General features: G+C 44.1%; 1 protein-coding gene across 10 annotated transcripts in view; it reads right to left on the bottom strand.

The window, feature by feature from the left end:
• Myt1l (myelin transcription factor 1 like) overlaps positions 1-522 on the bottom strand; it is a 291,243-nt gene extending 290,721 nt beyond the window's left edge. For 7 of the 10 annotated variants that reach the window (XM_032907568.1, XM_032907570.1, XM_032907572.1 and 4 more), the window contains exon 1: positions 138-521. The gene's annotated coding sequence lies outside the window, so the exon portion shown is untranslated. Of the gene's footprint in view, positions 1-137 lie in introns of all 10 variants that reach the window. The other 3 variants (XM_032907573.1, XM_032907576.1, XM_032907574.1) reach the window with 1 other exon arrangement.
• Positions 523-22,506: the final 21,984 nt, after the last annotated feature.

Here is a 22,506-nt window from a genome sequence, read left to right as displayed (position 1 = left end):
CAACAGAGCACTATCCATTAAACAGCAAATGCTCTGTAAATATGAAATGGCTGTGTTAGGAAAAGGGATGGTGTAATTTCTGCCCCCACAGGCTTTGAGGGGTGACCCACAGCATCAAATAGGAAAGGACTTGGTACCTGAGTTCACTCTCTGGGTCCTCTTTGGACCAGCACTGCTGCCTCCCACCACAGGACTTGAAGATGCTAGCTGGATGTTCTCACCAATTCCTCCTAGCGTTCTTTTCCTAAGGAACAATGAGGACACAGTTAGTGACCGGAGGCAAAGGCAGGCTGACCCATGCACTGACAATTAAACCAGAGCTGTGTTTAAAGACAGGCATCCACATGCTAAGTAGTTGTTGCCCAGAATTCTTGATTGATTTCATGGCTCAGTGTGTAAAAGGCACCCGCCATCAAACCTGATGACCATAGTTAGATGCCCAGGAGAGAACTGACTTCCACAGTTGTTATCTGACCTCCACATAAACATTGTGGCAACACCCCCACTACACGCCTGCCACACACACATAAGTAAGTAAACAAACAAAGAAACACATGTAAAAACAATTTACGGCTGGAGAGATGGCTCAGCGGTTAAGAGCACTGACTGCTCTTCCAGAGGTCCTGAGTTCAATTCCCAGTAACCACATGGTGGCTCACAACCATCTATCATGGGATCTGATGCCCTCATCTGGTGTCTGAAGACAGTGACAATGTACTCACATACATGAAATAAATAAATCTTAAAAAAAAAAATTTCAAATAATCCTTTAAAAAGAAAAAAACAATTTAGTTGCCGGCTGGTTGCGCCCCCCACAAACAAACAAATAAATAAATTCATGTAAAAAGCAATTTAGTTCCCAGGTAATGGTGGCCCACATCTTTAATCCGAGAACTCGTGAGGCAGAAGCAGTCAAATCCCTTAGTTTAAGACTAGCCTGGGCTACAGAGTGAGTTCCAGGCCATCCTGGACTACACAGAGAAACTCTGTCTCCAAAAACCAAAACCAAACCAAATCAAACCAAACAAACACATAAACAAAAATTTAGTTAGTTCACTTTGAAATCTGAGTTAATTGCCAATTTTAAACGCATGCCCTGTTTGAGGTGAAACCTAAGTGCATATAATAATACTTAGATGGACCAACTCCAGGCAGCCTACACAATTATTATCTTCCTCACTGCTTTAATGAAATGAGGAAGCCATGCAGTAGGTGAGAAATATCTTTTATGTTAATTTCTTAGAAACTGGGTTCTTTTGCTCATACAGAATACAGTTTGGCAATGCCCAGGAGACTTCTACATGTCATCCTGCTTTATCTTTAACATAACAAACAAAAGAAATTATCTTCATGAATAGAAATTTAGAATATATTTTATTAACTTTATGCAATATTGCCGTGGTTCTGATTTTTAAATACCTAAATTATTTCTAAGGGTACTATCAAAGAAAGAATGCGTTTTAAAACAAATGAGAGAAAGCTAGAGAGATGGAGAGAGCTAGAGAACTAGGTGCCTGGCTGTTGAAGCCATTGTTTCTGATGCTAAGCTTCAGTTCAGAGGCCTCATTAAATCCAGTCTATAGCAATAACAGCCGAGGTGTTAATGGGCGGCAGTGAAGTGTGGCAGGGAATGAAGAGACCCTCAGGGCTCTCCAGTTTACATCAGCCACACACAGCAGAGTTACCATAAATCCTCTAAAAGACACTACGCTCCACTTCTCACAGGCTACCTGGAGATAAGTCAGCATTCAGAGTGCTCAGCCAGGGGACAGAGAGGCCAGTGCCCGCCTCCTACATAATACACATGATCTGCAAAGCACAGTTAGAGCAGATTCTCCTGCTTTCCCTTGTGAGAGCACAGTAAACCAACATACCCATACACCATTAACACACACACACACACACACACACACACACACACACACACACCCGCACACTCAAATGCATATATTCTTGAGTCTGGACACACATGTGCACAATTCACACACATGTGCACAATTCACACACCTGTGCACATGCATGCTCACATATGCAAACATATACACACATGCACATTCATTCCCACATGTGCATGCACTCACCATGCATCACACATGTATTCACCCACATATACAGTCCTACACACACACACACACACACACACACACACACACACACACACAGAGACATGCATTACAGAAGCACACAATGCTTTCGTTTCCTCAACAATGGCTGCTCCTTTATCTACAGTTACATTTGCACCTGTAACTTTTACATGACAGTGGCAAATGTCATAACTGCTGTCAGTCAGTCCTCCCTTCTAGGAGCCCCCTACTTCGGGCTTCCTCAGGGTTAATACCTTCTCTGCAGCTCAGAATCCAGAGCCCCAGTCTTGCAGGACAAGAGGAGTCAGAGTGCAGAACCTTGTCAGCTCTCAGCCGCTGAAGGGATATCTCTGTAATCTGGCTTTTCTTAACATCTGTGAAGCTGGTTCCTGCTCTCCAGGTCAGATTATGGGGAAGCAATGAGCATGCAAAGTTGAGGTCCCTGAGTTTTAAATGGTAACACTGTTCTTTCTGGGGCCGTATGGGGTCACAGGGCTGGGCTGAGTCAGCAGTGGAAGGAAGTCTTCTGAACAACAGACCCACTGGTGTTCACCTCTCTACCTAGCAGTCATGATGCTGGGATAAATTTAAAATTGATCCTTCCTTAGCACCTGTTAGGTAGGGTTACTGTTGCTGCAATGAAACACCATAACCAAAGCAACCTGGGGAAGAGAGGATTTATTAAGCTCATTTCATATCACTGTTCATCATCAAAGGAAGTCAGAACAGAAACTCAAGCAGGTCAGGAGCCTGAGGCAGGAGCTGCTGCAGAGGCCATAGGTGTGGTGCTACTTACTGGCTTTCTCCTCATGGCTCGCTTTCTTACAGAGCCTAGGATCACCTGTCCAGAAATAGCACAACCCGTGATGAGCTGGGCCCTTCTCCATAAATCACTAATTAAGGAAATCTCTACAAGCTTGCCTATAGCGAGATCTTATGGAGGCATTTTCTCAGTTGAAGCTCTCTGCACCCCGATGCTTGTAACATGTTGACATAAAACTACCCCGACAACACTCAGACCTTTTCAAAGAATTTCCAATGCCCCGTGATGTACTCGGCACAAATGGCTTTTCTGTAGGAAGCCGTGTGGCTGATTCCAGGCATTTCTTTTTCGGCTTGGGCACATCTGATGCTCTGAGCATTGGTTGATGGCTTTAGGAAAGGCTCTGGAACACTTTCTGCCTCACAGTGCTTCTGATGATAGGGATGATAAGGCCCTTCCAGTTTTAGGCCTGTGAGGTGTCTCCTGCGTGGTCTGAGCTCCTGGGGCCAGCACCTGACTTGGTGCACCTTCAGCCCTGCAGGCCTGACTTGCCTGAGGCTTCTTAGGACACAAATGCCTTTTGTATAAGAGGCTTCAGCTGTGAGGAACTGTGTGTAGGCTACCATCACAGCTTTACTTCCACTCCAGTGGAAATGATTTTTAGCTTTTGTAGTTTTTTTTTTTCTTGATTGTAGGAGCCAGAAGTATCAAAGACAACACAAAACCTCCCCACAGAACAAAAACATAGAGGCTCATTGAGATTGAACCAAAAATTAGGGAGCCTGCATGGGCCTAACCTAGGCCTCCCACATATATGTTACAGTTATGTAGCTTGGTGTTTTGGTGGGAATCCTAGTGGAGGGATTATGGGCTGTTTCTGACTCTTTTGCCTGCTTTTTGGACCCTTGTCCTTCTGTTGGGCTGTCTCATGCAGTCGATATGAGGGGAGGTGCTGAGTCTTGCTGTAACTTAATATGCTACATTTGGTTGCTATCCCCAGGAGGCCTTCCCTTTTCTGGGGCTAAATGGAGGGGGAGTGTGTGGGAAGGGAGCTGGGGGAAGGACTGGGAGGAGGGAAGGAGGAGAGGCTGTGGTCAGGATGTAATATATGAAAGAATAAATTAATAAGAATTTTTTCCTTTTTCAGAGTTCCACATGAGCCTAGGCTAAAACACGGGGGACATGTTTTGACAGTACATCTTCCTCAGGCTTGCAACGCTGAACAATAAGACTCAGACGACTGCCTGCCAGTCCTCGAGAAGCAGAGGGAAGAGTAGATGCCTCGGTGGGCTGAGCTGGAGTTAATAATGAGACCTCATGAGACACAGCCCAAGGACTCTGTCCTGAGCATGCCTTGCTTTCCTAGACTGGTGTCCCAGCACCATCTGGACCTAAAAGGCAATTTCCAACAGGACTTCCTTCTAGTTTAGTGGTCACGTCTGGAGTCCAGATGGTGGTGAGGAAGCAGTGCATCCCAGCAATCCCAGCTGCCTGTGGGAATGAACATCCCTATGACTTGCATACACATCTCTGCCTCCTCTCCCTGAGTTTCTACTGATTTCTATCAGTAGACCACATTCCAGGCCACAAGGAAGGACCTGTGCTAATAATTTACGGGAACCCTCTGGTTCACCGTCTTCCCTGCAGGAGTTGCGTTGTGTTTCCCCTCATGCCAAGTTAGCCATATGTTAGGAGCCCCACTCCCATGCTTACGTACGTGCACTCTGTTTTAGAACAGCTTGTGAGATGATAATTCAATTTTCTTACATCTATGAAATTCAAAGTATGTCCACTTCCAGATTTCCAAAAGGGAAAGGAAGGAACCTTTACAGAAAATAAAAACTATAATAAGCCAGGAAGGCACATTTCAACAGAGTCTGTGATGATGTCTTAAGGAGAGGCAACAGGACATCAGAAATGGAGGGTGGGTGGTAGCAAAACTTTTCTTCCAATGTGTTTAAATGCCAAGCACCTTTGTGTATGTGATTAGAGTCCAAATCAATTGCAGATTTGGTCACAGAGTCCAATATTTTGTGCACTGGTGTGCATCTGGGCGGTTCCGAGAGTCCAGATCTCCTTGTCATGTGCAGATTTTCCTATCGCATTGCCTGAGTTTCATTCTCGGTACAAAATACCAAATAAAAGCAACTCAGGGGTGGAAAAGGTCTAGTTTAGCTCACACTGCCATGCTGGAGAGCATCATAGCAAGGAACTCACAGTGGCGGGGGCCTGAAGTCACATCCACGGCTGAGAGTAGATAGAGAGAGTGACCTCAACATGCTTGTCTGTCCTCACTTCACTTTGTCTTGGTTCAGTTCAGGACTCAATCCATTGTTAGAACATGGTCCAGGGTCCAGGAATTCAGTTGTGTGAGGGCAATTCCGAGTGCTTGTAAGAACATTCCAAAAAACGAAAAGAAAAAAATCCCAAAACAAAAACAAACAAAAGACAAGAGTCTTGTGACCTCAGTTTCTTTAAAACAGAATTACTCTTGGAACCTGTTTGCAAGCTTCTCCCAGGTGGATCGGATGAGAGCAAGTTTACTTCAGATTATTCATTATTGCTTGCTATTTTTATTCAATTAAATGTTTAAACTATCCTTTATATGCCTCTATGGAAAAACATGTTTTGCCACATGTGGCTTTTTCTTGTGATTATATACAGTTTGAACTCATAAGAACTCGTGTGAATGCTCTTAACCCTTCAAGTATAAATTATCTGGGGCTCTGAGTAACATTGGCTATTGCATGAGACTTCAGTCTGCCTCCTTTATCAGCTCTCTCCTCCCTAGTCCCATAAGCAATACTGGTGATAGTACATGAAATGGTGCTTCCCCGCATTCCAGGGAGGTCTTTCTAACTCAGTTAATCCAACTAAGAAAATCTCTCAGAGACATGCCACAGGACAACCTAATCTACACCATCTCTTACCTGGGTTTCCTTCAAAGGCAATTCTAGATTGTGTCAAGTTGACCAAGCTTAGCATATCACAAGAATCTCCCTAGACCTTGGGTAGGATTGGCGCTGATAATGAAATCGTGATTGACTGAGGGACCCTGGTTCCAATGGATAACATAAAGGAGACCTTTACACATATGGAGGTATCGATAGATAAAGACATCCCGTGTATAATAAACTTAAATGTGTCCCTCAGTTCAGATCTGTATTCACAGTCTCCATCATATGGTAATCTCACTGTTGATGCAGAAAAGGCCTCCTGAACCCACAGTGGTGTGGCCAGAGCCACCAGGATCCTAACTCAGTGCCTAGGATGGGATATCAAGGGCTTTATCCTGACGGTTAGCTATGGTAGAGGCAAGGCAAGTGAACTCCCAAGCAGGTTTAAGTGGATCTACATGGAACACCCTTGTCAGGAATTTGGCAGCATGTGTGCTAATTTTGAATATGCATATGCTGATTTAACAATTTTAGCTCCTGGTGTCTACCAAATATGTTTTAGTCACACGTGTGCATAAATGCATGTTAAAAATTGTCATTACAGTATTGCATATAATCAAAAATCTTGAGCGAAGTGAACCAATTCAATGATTCTAGCTAAAACATGAATCTAAAATCAATCCCTGTGTCCAACAAACAAGACGACAAAACTAATGCCGTAAGGGACACTGTTGAGGCACAGGACACAAGCCAAAGCACAGCGCTATACCTCGTGCTTCTGTGAGTAAAATACACAGGCACAGAGTGCCAAGGAGGGCGCACACAGAACCATTGGCCAACAGAAGTCCCACTCAGAAAGACAAGCGAGATTATGGGGATGGGAGAGCATGCCTACTTTTCTCTGTCGATACTGATACTCTGTTTAAAACTTGATTATGAAAGCAAATTCATGCGCATTTATGTAACAGACCAAAATAACAATATCATATCCATTACTAGTTTCAAAGATATGCATTTTAATGCTGTAAAGAATGATAGATGAACTTAGGTTAAAAATGTATACTTCCAAAGTTATGATAATTGTATGACATTTAAGCCATTCATTGGCACAAGGTATAGTTTAAGATTGGTGCTAGGGTCTATTGTTATACGCACACCAGGGAACATCACACCAAGGAAATTACAGTGAGTCTCTACTAGAGCATTGTGGCATATTCTTCCAGATTAAACAAAACAGGCAATTAAAAACATCGATAATTAAAGCTAAGAATAATCAGTTCTGGGGAACATCCCTATTTTCTTTAATGGATGCTGCAGCAATGGAAAGACACTTGGCTGTCCATGTTCTCATGCAGACCATCCATGAAGAGTAAGGACACGCTTAAGAACATAACTCTTCATGCAGAGTTTGAAAGGTAAAGATAATAATAGCCAAAGAGGACTGTCCTAGGTTTTGTTCATCCCATCTCATGGTGTCTGGTTGTGTAAGTATAGAGGGAATAAATCTTTATACACAGACTGCTGATCACTGCACCAGCATTTGACCCTGGAAATGGTCCATCCATCCGTTAACCTTTCTAATTGCTAGTGCCCTTTGCCAATTGACAGACCAAATGGTTGTTCTTCTCCCTGAATCTGCAGCTTCACAAGAAGTAAATACCAAAGAAATCACAAACCAGAAGACACTAACATTGTTTGCCTTCTTTTCTTTCATGGAAGTCCTTTGTTTCCACCACGATGTCCCCTTTCGCTGAGCTCTTGTCACTTCCATACCTGTTCCTTAACTGTCTCCTATTCTTCCATACTCTTAGAAAAATTCCTCGTGGTATGTCACATGCTCACCATCTATATACATGGTTGCAATACTGTCATCACATTATAATTCTTATACCTGGATCATAATTTAAAATTTAAAGTGACTTTGTTCACAAACTTGTGGATTTAATCTTGCCAATTACATGGGTGAGGAAACTGAGCCCATAACACAGAAGACAGGCAAGATAGAAACAGAGCTTGGGAAGAAAGCATGCTCACTCTGATCTTGAGGTCTCCTAAAGCTTGGTTATACACCCACTTTGTAGGTTACATTGCCTTCTTGGTTCCCCTTGGAGGAGAATAGATTTTCCTTGGATATCTTATGTATTTAGGTTTCAAATGTTATCCACTTTTCCCCTCCCATACTCCTTCCCCCCCTCCCCCCACTTCTATGAGGATGTTCACACTCCCACACACCCACCCACCCTAACCTCAACACCCTGGCATTACTCTCCATTAGGGAAACGAACCTTCGTAGGACCAATAGATTTTTATGTCTGGGCTTCCCACTCCCTAAACCCTGCCATTATTCTATGTGAACTTCAAAAAGTTGTCAGCCTTTATATCACATCTCAACATTTCTTTAATTGAATATTTTTAAGATTAGTGTCCAATTTCAGCAAGACAGCCATCTTCTGGTCAGTCCCTCATACACTCTGAGCTATGTGTGCAGATGGGTTCCAGCTTCCTTCTCACTCCCCACTTTTGCTGTCACTACCCAAAATACTGAGCTTCTGGGAGACAAAGATCACCAGGAACCAGAAGAATTGTGTTAAAAACATCAATTAGAAAGCAGTAAAATAGACTGTGAATTTTTTTATGGCATCCAGCATAGCACTTAGGACACATATACACTTGTAAATATTTACTAATCAATTGGAAAAAATACAAATATCTAACTGCCATTACCACAGACGAAGATGGAGCCGAGCACTATCTGAATCAGCTGCAATATCCTAGTTGTGAGTGTATGTGTTAGAAAATACCTCAGGTATACAAAGTGTGCATGGGTATGGGGTGGGTAGGTACACAGGGTCATGCTCAACTCTTGTTACTGAGATATAGCAATATCCAGGATGGTGTTATTAATTACTCACCTGATTCCAACATTTCTGCAGAGTTGCTGGATAGGCAAGTCATTTGCAATGGTAAAATTGCTTAAAATCTAGATAAATTGTCTTTTGTGGGTTGTGATTGCAGAGTGTGACTTAGGCAAGCTGTTAATTCAACTTAAAGGAATGCTGCACGTGAGTAGAAACAATGAGGGCATGAGTGCATGTGTGACACTTGCTGTAGACATGCCCTGCTGTGCGGAGTCAGAGCCTGGGGCCAGGCAGGACTTACAGCTACAGCCACTGCTCTTACAAACAAGCTGCAGAAGGGTATACATGGGACAATGAGATTCCTCTGCACAGCTATGCCTGCTCCTCCAGCTCACTCCTTCCCCTGTGACAAAGAACTTTCAAAGATGGAGTTTCCACGTTAACTCCTTTATCCAATCCTCAAAATAAACTTGAGCACAGAGCAAGGAAATTTCAACTAGCTCTGTCTTGTAGAGAAGCTGGTTTCCAGGAAGGTGATCTGTCTGAGATTACAAAGCTAGTGCAAACTGGAAGCTTCCTAGCAGAGCGTGGCCATGTTTCCTCCCTACCATTGGCTCCGGGATTGTGTGCAAGTTTTGGGACAAGAATTCACTGTGCCCCAAGGCTTAGCTCTACTTATCCTCTGGGAACCCTGGCCAAAGAGAAGTAATTTCCCTCCCGTAGGATCAGCCTTGAGGAACTTGGGGAAGGGAAGATTTTCAAAATGTTAAACCAGTATATGTTAACTCTTCAAACCAAACACCAGAAGTGATTCCTTTCAGTATTGCTTTAAAGAATTTAAAGTATAATCAGTCCTGGAAGAACTAGAATGTAGAGTCATTACAAGGAGGATAGTTAAAATTTTGTGGAGTAGTTGTTGACTCATTCCTTCCCCCCTCCCTCCTTCCCTCCCTCCCTGCCTCCCTCTCTCCATTTGTACTTCCCAAATTCTTTTTATAAGCAAGGAAACCGGAGATATCACTCAGTGGATTCAGGAAGAGCTAGAAACAGGAATCTAAGAGGCATAACTACTTTCTATTTGGCTATTCCCTTCGGTTCTCTGGGAAGGAGTTGTATTTGGGTAACTACTGGCTCCCTAACAAAGCATAATGGACCAGCAAAGAAGTCACCTACACTGACCTGCCTGAGAAAATCACAGGACATAGGATAAAGAATGCACAGCCTGGCCCCATGTAGGCTCAACTCTAACTGAGGAGAGAATAAGGGAGGTTAGTTAGAAATACCTTGGCAGAGCCAAGCTTAATGTCATGCTCACTCAGAGGTGAACAGATTCTCCCTGGATTTGCCAAGGTTTGCAGGTAAGCAGGAGATAGAACTTTGAGGGGGTCACACCATCAGCAAATATCTTAAGTAAGATAGGAAGGTATTAAGGAAGCCATGAGTAACTTGGTGTACTGGACAATAAGCCTAAGGGAACGTGCATTTTATTCTTGGAGGCAGAGGCTTGGTCCAGGGTAGGGAGGGCCGAAAGGAAAAAGCCTTGAATAGTGTGAATAGTGGATCTACAGAGAGGGCTCAATGGGCAAGGTGCCGTGTAGGCATGAGGACCAGAGCTTGATCCCTGGAACCCTTGTGAAAAGGTCAGGCTCTGGTAGCATGTCTTTATAGCCTCTGTGGGGTAGAGATGGAGTGACCCCGGCAGCTCACAGAACATTTGGGACTAATAGGCCAAATAAGAGACTGTCTCAAAGTACAAGGCAGAATAACGCCCAAGGCTAGCTCCTGGTCTCCACATACACGAGTGTGTGCATGCATTGCTCCCTGTACATACACACGTCCCCACCTCTACCCTCTAATGTAAACCACAAAGAGCAAGAGACTGAGTACAACTTTCTTTCCATGTGAATTCATCAAGTATTCTAGCCCCAAGGATGCATGCTTGCTTGCATTCTTGCAATGCTAGATATAACTCGGATAAACTGCACCATATGTAGACAAGCCATTCTCCAGGCTGGTACCCAACTGTGAGGTAGATTGAACCCACTCTTCATGACAACCCTCATTCCTCATTAGTGAATACAGAGCTCGGTCACATTACTCATCATCTCTGCTAGACAGGATTGTGAGCACATCCTTCCAGAAAGGCCGGACCCTGGCAGACAGGATCTGCAGTTATGACCCAGTGAATCCCAATTTGTCAGCCTAAGTTTTTAGACCACAGGCGCATCAAGGCCCCATGCAATCCCCTTTAGCCTACAAAATGAAGATCCCTGGGTTATTTCCTGCCTTCGCAACATGTTCATTTTTCACACTATTTTTGCAAAGCATCACAGAATTAAAAAAAAAAACACTCTATATTTACAAGCTTGCTATGAAGTGATCTGATAAACAAGCTCTTAAATTTGAATTCTAAAATGTTGCCAGATTATAAATTAACATCGATGTCAATAGCAAGTGCCATTTCATAACAAGTTCTGATCTTCACTCTGCTCTATGTAACGTTCAATATGCAAAACCAACCTACAGCACTACTGTTTCTACCAAGCCGACTTACAAAACCTGGCCATTATAGCTGTGGGCGTCTTGGGTGGTTAGACTGTTTAGTTAAAATAATTAGAAATTGTTCTTGAGGGAGGCAGAAGAAGCAAGCACTTAAAAAATAATTTCCTTCATTGTTCAGTCAATGTAGATAAATATAATACAAAGATAAACAAAACATAAGCCCACAAAATTTGCCAACCTCTGTAAGTTTACTGGCCAAGCCTAGAAAATGCACATCATCATGAGACCTTGGGCTACCAAGCTCTTCAGAGAGGTAAAGGTACTCACTTGAGGCCTCCTATCTCAGGTCTGCCATAGATTTAACACCACTGCTAGTGGTGCTACAGGCCAATTACATGCTATTCAGTGTCTTGGGGACACAAAGAAGGGAGGAATGAGTTTTGAGAAGTGGCTGAGTAAACGCTCCTCCAGGTCATTCTAAGAGAAGTTTCTCTGAACAGAACCGGGGACACAGCCTCCCAGCAACTTCCTCTCCATGAGTGTATGCTCCAGGAATGTGTGCCCCATACCCTGGGCTTGGTGTGAAGACAGACACATGCTTCCCTGAAGTCACGCTGGCCTGTGAATGGTCTGACCTGTACTGTCATATACTTACTGTTACATTCATGCAAATTTTAAAAGTCAATAAAATGCAGATGTTTTGAGAAAACTTACATGAAAATATGGAGATAATAATAAAGAGTTAGTGATTGTTCTCTGGCATAACTTAAATTTCCTTTCCTCCAGTTTTGTTTTTGTTCCCTTGAGACATCCCAGAATAACCTCTAACTTACTACATAGCCATGGAGGACATTAAATTCCTGATTCTTCTACCCCCACCTCCATTCCAAGTTCTGGGATTATAGGCATCCACCGTAACGGATGGTTTAAATTTTCTTTTTATGGCAGAAGTGTTAAGAACAAAAGCAGATAAGGAATGTACCCAAGGCCTCAGGATGGACCAACCCTCACTTCTGCACCACAGTCCTTCCCAGTGAGTATCCTGTCCAGCAGATGAATGGAATGTCAGATAAACACAAACTCGGCCTCCAGGAAAGGCGGTTTGGTTGTTTTCCTCTGTGAGTGTAAAAGAGTGTGAATTGACCTTCTCTGAGCAACTGTGATGTTTATGTGAGGAGGAGAAGCCTACCCTGAGACAAATGCTAGCAGTGTGGGAGGGCTCATGTGGTGTCCTCTAGAAGCTGATCGACTTTTGGCTATTCCTTTTGATGTGTGTTCTTGGACATATACTCCAGATATGGGCATCTCCTGTCAAGTCCAAATACCAAAGGCACATACACCAGCTGAATAGTCAGAGTTCTCTAGCATAACAGAACTGATAGAATGAATACATATATACATATTAAACATATATATACTAAATCCACCAATCTATATATACATATATTAAAGAGGGCTTTATTAGATGGTTTACAGGTGTCTTGGGGCTAATCAAGCAATGGCTGTCTCTCACTGGGAAGTAGAAGGATGTAGTTGGTCCTTCCACTAGACTGGATGTCTTAGCCTGTCTTTGGTCTGTGTTCCAGTTCCAAAGAAATAGGTTCTAATAGCAGTAAAAGAATAATTCATCAGCGAAATAGATGAACTTGCCAGTGAGAGTGAGGGCAAGTAGGCAAAGAGCAAAAGCTTTCTTCTTTTATGCCACTGACGTTGGCTTCCTCCAGAAGGTGTGGCCCAGATTTAGGGTGGGTCTTCTGAACTCAAATGATCAGGATTTAGCAGGAGTGTTCTTACCTCAGATGATCCAGTCAAGAAAAATTCCCCAGAGGTGTGCCCAGCTGCACAAGTTTTACTTGATTTCAAATGTAGTCAGGTTGACAACCAAGATTAGCCATCAGACCAGCTTCAAGAGGCTGGCAGGTTATGTACTATGGATAGCTACAGATGTTTTCTCTGTCGTTGAGTTCAGTCTTTATGAATAAAGAGAATCGATGAACACAGCTGCAAGCTGCATATACAATCTAGCAATGCCCACTCCAGAGGAAGCAAGGTGTACCAGGACAGCTCAAAGGAGTGCATTTTACCTAAGTGTTTTCTGATCCCCTTCTTGAGGCATTGCTAGAGGAATGTGTGTGTGTGTGTGTGTGTGTGTGTGTGTGTGTGTGTGTGTGTGTGTCCCCCAGAGATCGATATCTGGTGTCTTCCTCACTCATGCCTCACTATCTTTTTTGAGGCAAGTTCTCTCGCTGAACCTGATTCCTCTAGGCTAGCTGGCCCAAGAACCCCATGGATTCTCTTGTACTTGTCTCCTGAGCACTGGGGTTACAGGCGTGAGCTGCCATACTGACGTTTTCACATGAATGCTAAGGATCTGAGCTGGAGTCCCTGTGGCTCCATGGCAGACACTTCAAAATGGAGGCACTGCCCCAGCCTCGTTTATTTATTTTTATTTTGTGTAAATGAGTGGTGAACTTGTGATTCTCTATGTGTATATCTGGTACCTGTGGAGGCCACAAAAGGGTATCAGATCCCCAGAAACTAGAGTAATTGTGAGCTGCCACATGGGTGCTAGGGACAGAATCCAGGAACCGTGCAAGAGCAGCAAATACTCCTAACTGTTGAGCCATCTCTGCAGCCCTAAAGGACTTTCAAAGGCGTGACTCACAGACCTTATGAACTTTAGCGACAGTGTCTGTGCTCAGTCTATCTTTTTGGACGGTAGGCGGAAGGTGAGGCAGGCTGCAGCCAGGTAAAGCTAATGTCAGAGAACACTGGTGTTCGTCCAGGCTTCACTTCCACTTAGGCGTTCCCTAAATCTACCCTTGACGAGTTTCACCAGGCACAGCTCCATCAGTTCCCCCTGGAGCTGCACAGACTGTACCTCCTAGAAATGTCATCTGCTGGGACTGCAATTACGGTCCTCCAGCAATCACAGGCACAATGCAGGATGGGTGGAATTCAGGTGAGCGAGAGAACCCGCAATCAAGCCAGGGAAGAGAGAACAAAGCCATTTTCTTTCATTTGCCGTCAACACAACCATCAGGCCTTAATTACAAGGCAAGTGTGGGGCTGGCGTTGAAAGGCTTATTATTATACAGTTCAGCTCCAAATCAGTTCTGCATTGATGAGCGGCACCCAGAGGAAGGCAGTGCAGCCCCAGTGAAAAAGAGCAGGCCCCAAACGTGGCGATGAGTGGCAGGGAGCATGCTCTGGGGAATTAAAAATAATTCTGCAAGGAGGGGAGGGTGGTATACCTTAGAGCCAGCTAAAAATACACTGTGAAAGTCCTACATCCTTGTTTGCTGCATTCATCATCAAACTCAACACAGACAGACTCACCGTGGCCAGAGCTGCTCCACACAGTATCGACAGCTCATCTTGAACCCAGCCTTCTGTTCCAGCATCCCCAAAGATACTCGACATTTGAACGTGCAGACTATGCACTTGGCGTCTGTGTGGGCATGCATGTGCCTCTTCCTGTTGTGTCTCTGTGTATGTGCAGATGCCCATGGCATGTGTACATATTTATGTCAGGGCTGGGATCAAACTGTACAGCTGTTCCTCAGCCACCATTCTTATTGTTTTGAAGCAAAGTTTCTCATTGGCCTGGGACTCATGATACAGGTCAGGCAGGGTGGAATCCACCTGTCTCTGCCTCTCTAGAACTGGCATTCCAAGCATGTCCCTCCACATGTGACCTATGTACGTATACATGCATGCATTCATGTGTGTATATATGCATTGTTGTGAAACCTGAGGGATTGAACTCAAGTCCTCATACTTTACTTGTGAGATATTCACTGAGTTATCATCCCAATCCTATTTCTAATTCTTTTTGAAAGAACTGAGGGTATACTTAAAAAAAAAAAACCCTGTAGGTTCTTCCTCGTGTATGTAGGTATACATTATTTATAATTTGTTTATACTAAATAAACAGTGTACACAGTACATTTGCTTGTTTCCACATCGAAACATTAAATTTGAGTTTGAAATATCCTTTAGAGAACTAATCTGATCACGTTTACATGAAACCCTAACCATCTTTGAACATAGCCTGTTTAAAAAAAAAAAAAAAAAAAAAAAACAGGGCTTGGATTAGCTCAGGGAGCTTGGCTAGCATGCTCAAGACCAAGTTCATGCTTCAGTACTACACACAAACAAAGTGTTTTCTGCTAGGAATTACACATGTAAATGCTTCCTTTATATATCAAACACCAGTATTTATGCTTGAACTAAGCCCCACAGATACTTAGTCTTCATGTACTGATGAACTCTTGATGGAAGCCAAGTTCACAACTGACTTGTTTACAGCTCTGGATGTGAACTCTGTTGTGGCCCTGGAGGTAGTGTTTAAGGTACTGTCAGTGGAGTGGGGAGCGACACTGTCCCCTCTGGGATTGTCTCTGAGTGGGTGTGGTTTTATGGCACAGATTTGTCCTCAGGCGGATGGGTGTCACACAGTGTTTACTGGACTGAGATACCACTGGGACCTTACCAGACATCACCAGGTCGAATAATCACTTCACCTACTTAAGTGGCCTAGAAAATCATCCCTGGTCGGCATGCTGGACCAGACCTACTGAGAGCCATACACCATATTGACAACCAGAGGGCAGTCCAGACCTCAGAGGAAGCCTGCATTCTTTGTAGTCTTTCCCTGTCCTGTGTTTTCCTGGTCTTTTGTGGTCCCTTAATGGGATCTGTCTCACAGATGATAATGTTCTCTGAGCCTGGTACTTATTTATGGATGAAAGGATTCAGGGACACTGGGAAAAGTGGCCGCTTTCGTTCCTACAGGCTGGTTAGATGCAGGGGTAGAGCTGTATATGGTGTGAGTTTTCAAAGGTCCTACCATGTATAAACATTTGGAAACTGTGTGCCTGGGAAACCCTTGCTCCTCTGTCGCAATTTTCTCCACCTCAGCTCCTAAATGCTAGGATTATAGACAGATCCTACCATGCCTGACCTATCTGTATCATTTACACCTGACTGCAGGGTACTGTTCATAAGCCAAGACTCGGGCTCATTGTCCCCAAGCCTTCTGGAAAGCAGTTTGCAAGCTGCTTTTCCTAGAGCATCCCTGCTTTCTGTGTATGCTCCGCTAGGCGAGAAGATGACCTTGGCAAAGCCAGTTTGCACAGAGCTGCCACTAATCTTCTACTTAGAGCTTCAACAATTTCCTCTGGCCCCATGGAGCGTCTGTGACCTTGCTCCTACCAAGACTGCGGATGGCTCTGGACGTTCCTCTCCCTCTCCTGATGCAGGAACAGAGTCTCCTAGAGAAGTTCTTGCAGTTGACTCCAGGCCTTCAGACAGCCTTGCACCTTTGTGGGGTGGCCAAGGTCTTCCCTTGCCCAACAGCGTGATCTTCAGATGCGTCAGGTAAAACCACTTTTGTAGTGTGGTGAGGAAGAGCAGGATAATGCAGCACAAAACATGAAACACTGCCTTTCCCTGATAACTATAGAAAACATGGCTATTTTCCATAAATATATATTGCTCCTATTAACATGTAATGGGTTTTTAATTATTTTTAGTGAATAAGTAAACAAATAATACTCAATAATATCTCCATTTAAATTTTCAAGTGAAGTTACACCCATTATAAATGAAGATGCTGAAGACCATGAATGGGTCTGGTATCTGAATCTCTTCCTAGCATAACCCTAGGGCCATTTGTAGATCCCACACACAAACACACACTAAGCAAGCACTCTTTTGTGAAGGCCTCAGGGCCGCTTGAACAGGCTGCTGCCTCTGACAGTGCCAGCCCATCCACAACTAAAAAGAGTATTCCTCTGTGCTCTTAGATTTGATGGTAGTCTCTGTATCTGTGGTTTTTCTTTATTCATAGTATCAGTTTTTAATTTTCAAATATTTCTCTAACGCCACCCCATTTTTCTCACCATGAGAAAGTTCTTTGAAATTCAGAACTCATCTCCCTTAGTCCCTGTGGCATCTCCACAGGACCTGACACACAGGAAGCAGTCATTGTCTGACAGTAAATAGGAAGATGAACGGATGATTAAAGAGCGATCATATCTCAGAACAGGCCTTTCTGCACATCCTTGGTGCTACCTTTTCCATAGTCACATGGAAGGCAGGTTGCTTTGTCAATGTGGTGCCTGGACGGTGAACATGGTCACCATGGACACTTTCAGAAACTGGAGTAGACGGGAGTTCAGGGAAATGTCTATGGGCACATTGCGGGGAGGGTGACATCAGAACTCTGAGGAGCCTGCCTGTAGGATCTCCCTCTGCCAGTGGGCTAAGATCTAGGCCAGAGGACACAGTGAAGCCAGCCTCTGAATTTATGAAGAAAATGCCATCGGGTTTTCATGAGGAACAGAGGCACAGGAAAAATGTCAGCACCACATCTTCTATGAAGGTTGGGGAGCTTCCTGCCAGGCAGTTTTTAATCTAACTAAGCAAACAGAGCAGCAAATGAAGCAACAGCCACAGGACCGACGCTGCTCATGGCTGTGTGGAAGTGCAGCATCTGGAGGTGTGTGTGACTCTCCCTTTCCCAGGACAGCGGTCCCCTAGGGGAGGGGAAGTACTAGTGGAGAGAGTTTGGCTGAGGCCAGGGCAGAGAGAAGCAGGCTGCAGCTGCAAGGGGCACAGCAGGGGTTTCCAGAATGCAAGCCGCAAGTCTACAGGGGTGGGAGCACCAGGGGCAGGCTATTCAGACACAAAATGCAGAGTCAGGTCCCCTTTCTATCCCTCATCCTTCATCAGAAGACAGCAGGGAGAGAGATGAGGTTCCATGAGGTAAGGGACAGCTTGGTGACTGCTGTGCTCTGCAGCCATCTAGCTTCCTTTCTATGTATTTACGAAAAGGCCCTATGTGTTACAGGGTGGCCAGCAGTATGTATCCCAGGGAACATTTGGGATTTATGTTTTACCCTATCTTTCCCAACAGTGTCAAATCTCTAGAATCAAAGGGCTGACCTACATTATCTCCTATTCAACCAAATATGAATGCAATTGTCATAGAGTCTAAGTTTTGGGGGAAGCATCCAAAGCAGTCACACTTGGGGTGTGATCTAATAACACTGCCTGAAGTAAATCCTGTTGTGGCTTGCCCTGGTGCTGTTTGTAGTTTTAAGCTCACTCTGCTTCCTCAAAGGGGGTGCCCCAAGGAGGAGTGGATCAGGTACTCAGGTGACTGCATGTGGCCCTTCTCCCCATTCTAACTGGTCAAATAAAGGCTAGAGCCTGTGATTGGGCAGTGGAAGGGAAAGATGGGCTGGGAGTTTTAGAGAGGGTAAGAGAGGAAGGGACAAGGGGAGACAGAGGAGAGAGAGGAAGATGGAGAAAGAAGAGGGGGTTGGAAGATGGAACAGAGGCATGTGGCCTGGAGGAACCGCAAGCAGCAAGGGATCTCATAAGTGGGAACAGAGTAGTATAGTGGTAGATCTGCTCAATCTAGGCACACAGCTTATAAATATTATAACTGAGTCGTGTGTTCTTCATATGGGCTTATTGGGGTTGGGAATTTACCACAACAAATCCATCCCTCTGAACTTTAGAAAAACCACCGCAGGAGTAAGAGAGTAGCATGTCACAACTGGGGCAAGCCTCACAGACACCCACTGTTTCCCATTCCACTCCTTTCCTCACTGTGGAAAGGTAGTTTGGTATTTGCCACATACTTCTGCTGCTTGCTACCTCACCCCTCAGAAAAAGCCTCACCATTAGAACAATCAACAGAAGCCTGAGCCTAAATCCCGAGCTGCCCTGGTACAGGGAGCATTTGTTGGAACTGGCAGTAGGTAGAAAGGCTCTTCCTGGGACCAGGGTCTAGGATCCAGGAGGTTACTTTTACTTCAATGGTAGGGAAGCGAGTGTCACTGGCTGAGCACTGGCTCTCCAACAAGTCACGTCTGTCAAAGCTGGTGTGCTGGCAAAGCCTGCTTGTTAGAGCTAGAACTTCCAGTGCTTTCTACTCCCTGGCCCTTCAGGCTTTAACTTGGGGGTCTACATTAGAATGCCATTTTTTTTCCTGTATGGACCTAGTATCACCTTACCTAGATAGCATTGCTAATTATGAATCTAGAAACCCTTGACTATTTTGAGAGATCACAGTGAGGTCACAGCTTCTAGTGTTAGAAGTGTCAGATGTGGCCTCTCACAAACACCGCATAAGGTCAGTCTTAGCTCCAATATTCTGGAATTCTAGCTTCATTATCCAAGGCGCAGATACATTTTGGTCTCTACATCCTCATCACTGTGGTGTGTAACAGGCTATTGGATCAGGAAATATTGTGCCAACCTCTTACAGCAGTCCAGAGACACCCAATAACAAGAAGTCCGTAAGGTAGAAATGACTAACCATTCCCTCCTCAATCCTTACAAGCCTGCAACAGACCCAGAGGACTAGTCAAGACTGACTGTGCCCTTGCCCATGTCTTAGCCTGCCTATGAGATCTAGACTATTAGAACTACTATAATATGAGTAAGAAGGACCCTGCCCCAGAACCTGGAAAAGGCCCATACCATGTAGTCCTCCTCACTCCTCCAGCATTGAAGGTTGCTGATATCATCCTGTGGACCTACCGCATCCAGCTGAAGGTTACAGACGATGACAGATGGGTCTCTGACCAGCTAAAGGAAGATTGACTCAGGCCCTATAATTGTGGCTGTCCTATTGCATCTTTTTTTTGTCTCCCCATGGAAAAGACCCCAAACCCTCATAAGCCAGGACCTTGGATATGAGAATTAAGAAAGACTCAAACCAAGGAGCTCATAGTCAGTCTATTCACTAAGACCCAACCCACCTTCCAGGCAGATTTCTGTAGAATATTGTACCAGAGGCTACTGAGGTGGTAGTGGTTCATTCATTCTTGCAGAGAAGCACACCCCCGGGGCTGTGAGTCCAGCAGTAAAGAGAAGGAACTCTGATTTATCCAATACTACACCTGCCTGGCTGATGAATCCCATCCCCAAGCTGCCAGAACCTAGGTGAATACTATTGGGTTCAGTGGGGTTGCTATATAGAGTCTTCCTAGGGCTATACTGATCCTCTCATAGACCAGAAAAGGAAACCATTATTACATACCTGTGGGTACTGGCATTGCAATCTCATATCCACAAAGGTTAGAGCCTGACAAGAAGATGAAGATCATGGATGGGAAACAAGTAGAACCTGGAGAGTCAGGTTCTACCTAAATGGTCCAGATTCAGGGATCAAATTTACCATCCAAAAGAAACCTACACCTGGGGTCATCTGGCCCATTGACCCAAACTGATCGATCTTGGTAACTCTATAATATGAGGGTGGCAAATCCCCAAACTTCAAATCCACCAGGAATTCCTTTGGTAACTTCAAAGATAAAGCTCCAGGAGAAAGCAGAAGCCAGCCCCTCAGTGTTCAGGGTGCTAAAAACTGTGTATCAGTTACTTAAACTTTCTCCACCCGACATAGATCAGGACTGCTGGCTATTCCTGGCCCCCAAACCCCATTATCATCTTGACATTAGAACTATTGAAACATATGTTATAATTCCAACACTAATAGGCTGAAAATGGGGCCAACCTAAATTCACCCTGGGGTACCTCCAAGGGAACAGTACCTGCTTAATGTCACCAAGATACCCCCTAGATAGAAGATTCCTGTAGCCAAACATGGTAGGCTAATTCCGGGGATGGCAATTGAATGTACTTCCAGGCCTCAGAGACTACCTGCTTTGGTTGCATTAATGGCTTAACAAAGTATACATCTTCTGAATTGTTTACACTGAAGGAGACCCTACTTCTTTACATCCTTGTGGATGTTCCACCATAGGTAGTCATCCATAGTGGAGAAGAGGGAAGAACCCACCTAAGCCTAGATTCTGGGCTTCTCTGTGTGCTATGAGCCATCCACATTCTCATTCTCCTGTTGGTGGGGGCAGGCATCATGGACTTTCCTGGAGCTTGAACTTAAGCCCTACTTATGAGGGATACAAAGGAACTCAGCACTCAATAGACATAGACCATCGAGAAAATTCTGCTTTCCATCTGGAAGCCAAGTTAGACTCTTCAGCTGAGGTTGTTCTTCAGAATCAAAGAGGATTGGACCTGCTCTCTATGAGACAAGGAGGTCTCTGTATGGCACTGGGAGAAATTGATTGCTTCTATACCAATCAGTCAGGTATAATTAGAAAAAGTTTGGCCAAGGTCAGAAATAACCTTCAAGAGAGAGAAAGGAGATACTGAGAGTCTAACAACTGATACCAATCTTTGTTCTACTGGTTACCCTAGTTAAATATTCTACTTACAGCCATGGCTGGGCCATTAACCCTTTTGATCCTAGCTCTCACTATAGGACCCTGATTACTCAACTGCCTACTGAGCTATGTCAAACAAAGAATACATCGTTAAACTACTAGTGCTAAGGAGACGATATAACCCCTTAATTTCTTTTTTTTTTTCTTTTTTCTTTTTTTTCGGAGCTGGGGACCGAACCCAGGGCCTTGCGTTTGCTAGGCAAGCGCTCTACCACTGAGCTAAATCCCCAACCCCAACCCCTTAATTTCTGATGAGTCCACAATTTAACTCATGCTCATTGAATCAGTGGGGAATGTAGCAGGTTCCCCAGCAAGCTCCAGGCCTTAGCACAACTGATGCCATGATGGAAAGTACCCTTCAGGGCTTCGAAACTAGAACATAGTTCTGGGGCAGTCCCTAAATGTAGTTGGTTTCTGCAGTTTTTCTTCTAGCTAGCTGCTCTTGCTAACTGAGCTGTGTCAACCTGGGATGTAGTTTTGTGCTTAAAAGCTCACCCTCCGGAAGACTCAGGATTGCAATTGGGTCCTGAACACACAGTGTAGTTACTGGTTATCAAATAAAGACTTTTCATTGATTTGAACCTTTGTCTGAGTGGTCTTCTCTGATGGCTATCTCACACAATCTAGGGTATAATCCTGGGATATATACCTGGTATGCTACTTGTACCTAATAAATTCTTTTTTAAAAAAGACAGAAGAATATGAATTAAAAATAACTTCTCAGCAGCATTCTGCTGCTCATTATTTAATTATGTGATTTTTATCAGATTTGGAATGCTCCAAGGTTGAATAGATCAATAGTAGGTCAGCATGCCTTGACCCCTGGGATGTGTGGATGTGGTTTTAGAAATGTGAGGCAGAACACTCTTCCTCTGCATCAGATTTGAACTCACATAATTTCTCAGAATACAAAATAGTTCAAGGTTGCATTTCATAGTCAAGGCTTAAAATACTTAATATCCTCTCTATATGGAATGATTCTAGTAGAAATTGTGTTTTTCTTCTTTAAGTCAGTGAAATGACCTTAGTTGCGATTCTGCTGCTTTAGGTATTAATACTGTTGCCTGCAGTGATAAGATTGAATAAACCACTTAATCCCAGTGGTTTGCATTTTGTAGTTACTATACCTTG

Source organism: Rattus rattus, chromosome 7 (assembly GCF_011064425.1).
Source record: "Rattus rattus isolate New Zealand chromosome 7, Rrattus_CSIRO_v1, whole genome shotgun sequence".
NCBI lineage: Eukaryota > Metazoa > Chordata > Mammalia > Rodentia > Muridae > Rattus > Rattus rattus.
The sequence above is the reverse complement of the archived record's forward strand: the minus strand, read 5'-3'. Positions and strand labels throughout refer to the sequence as shown.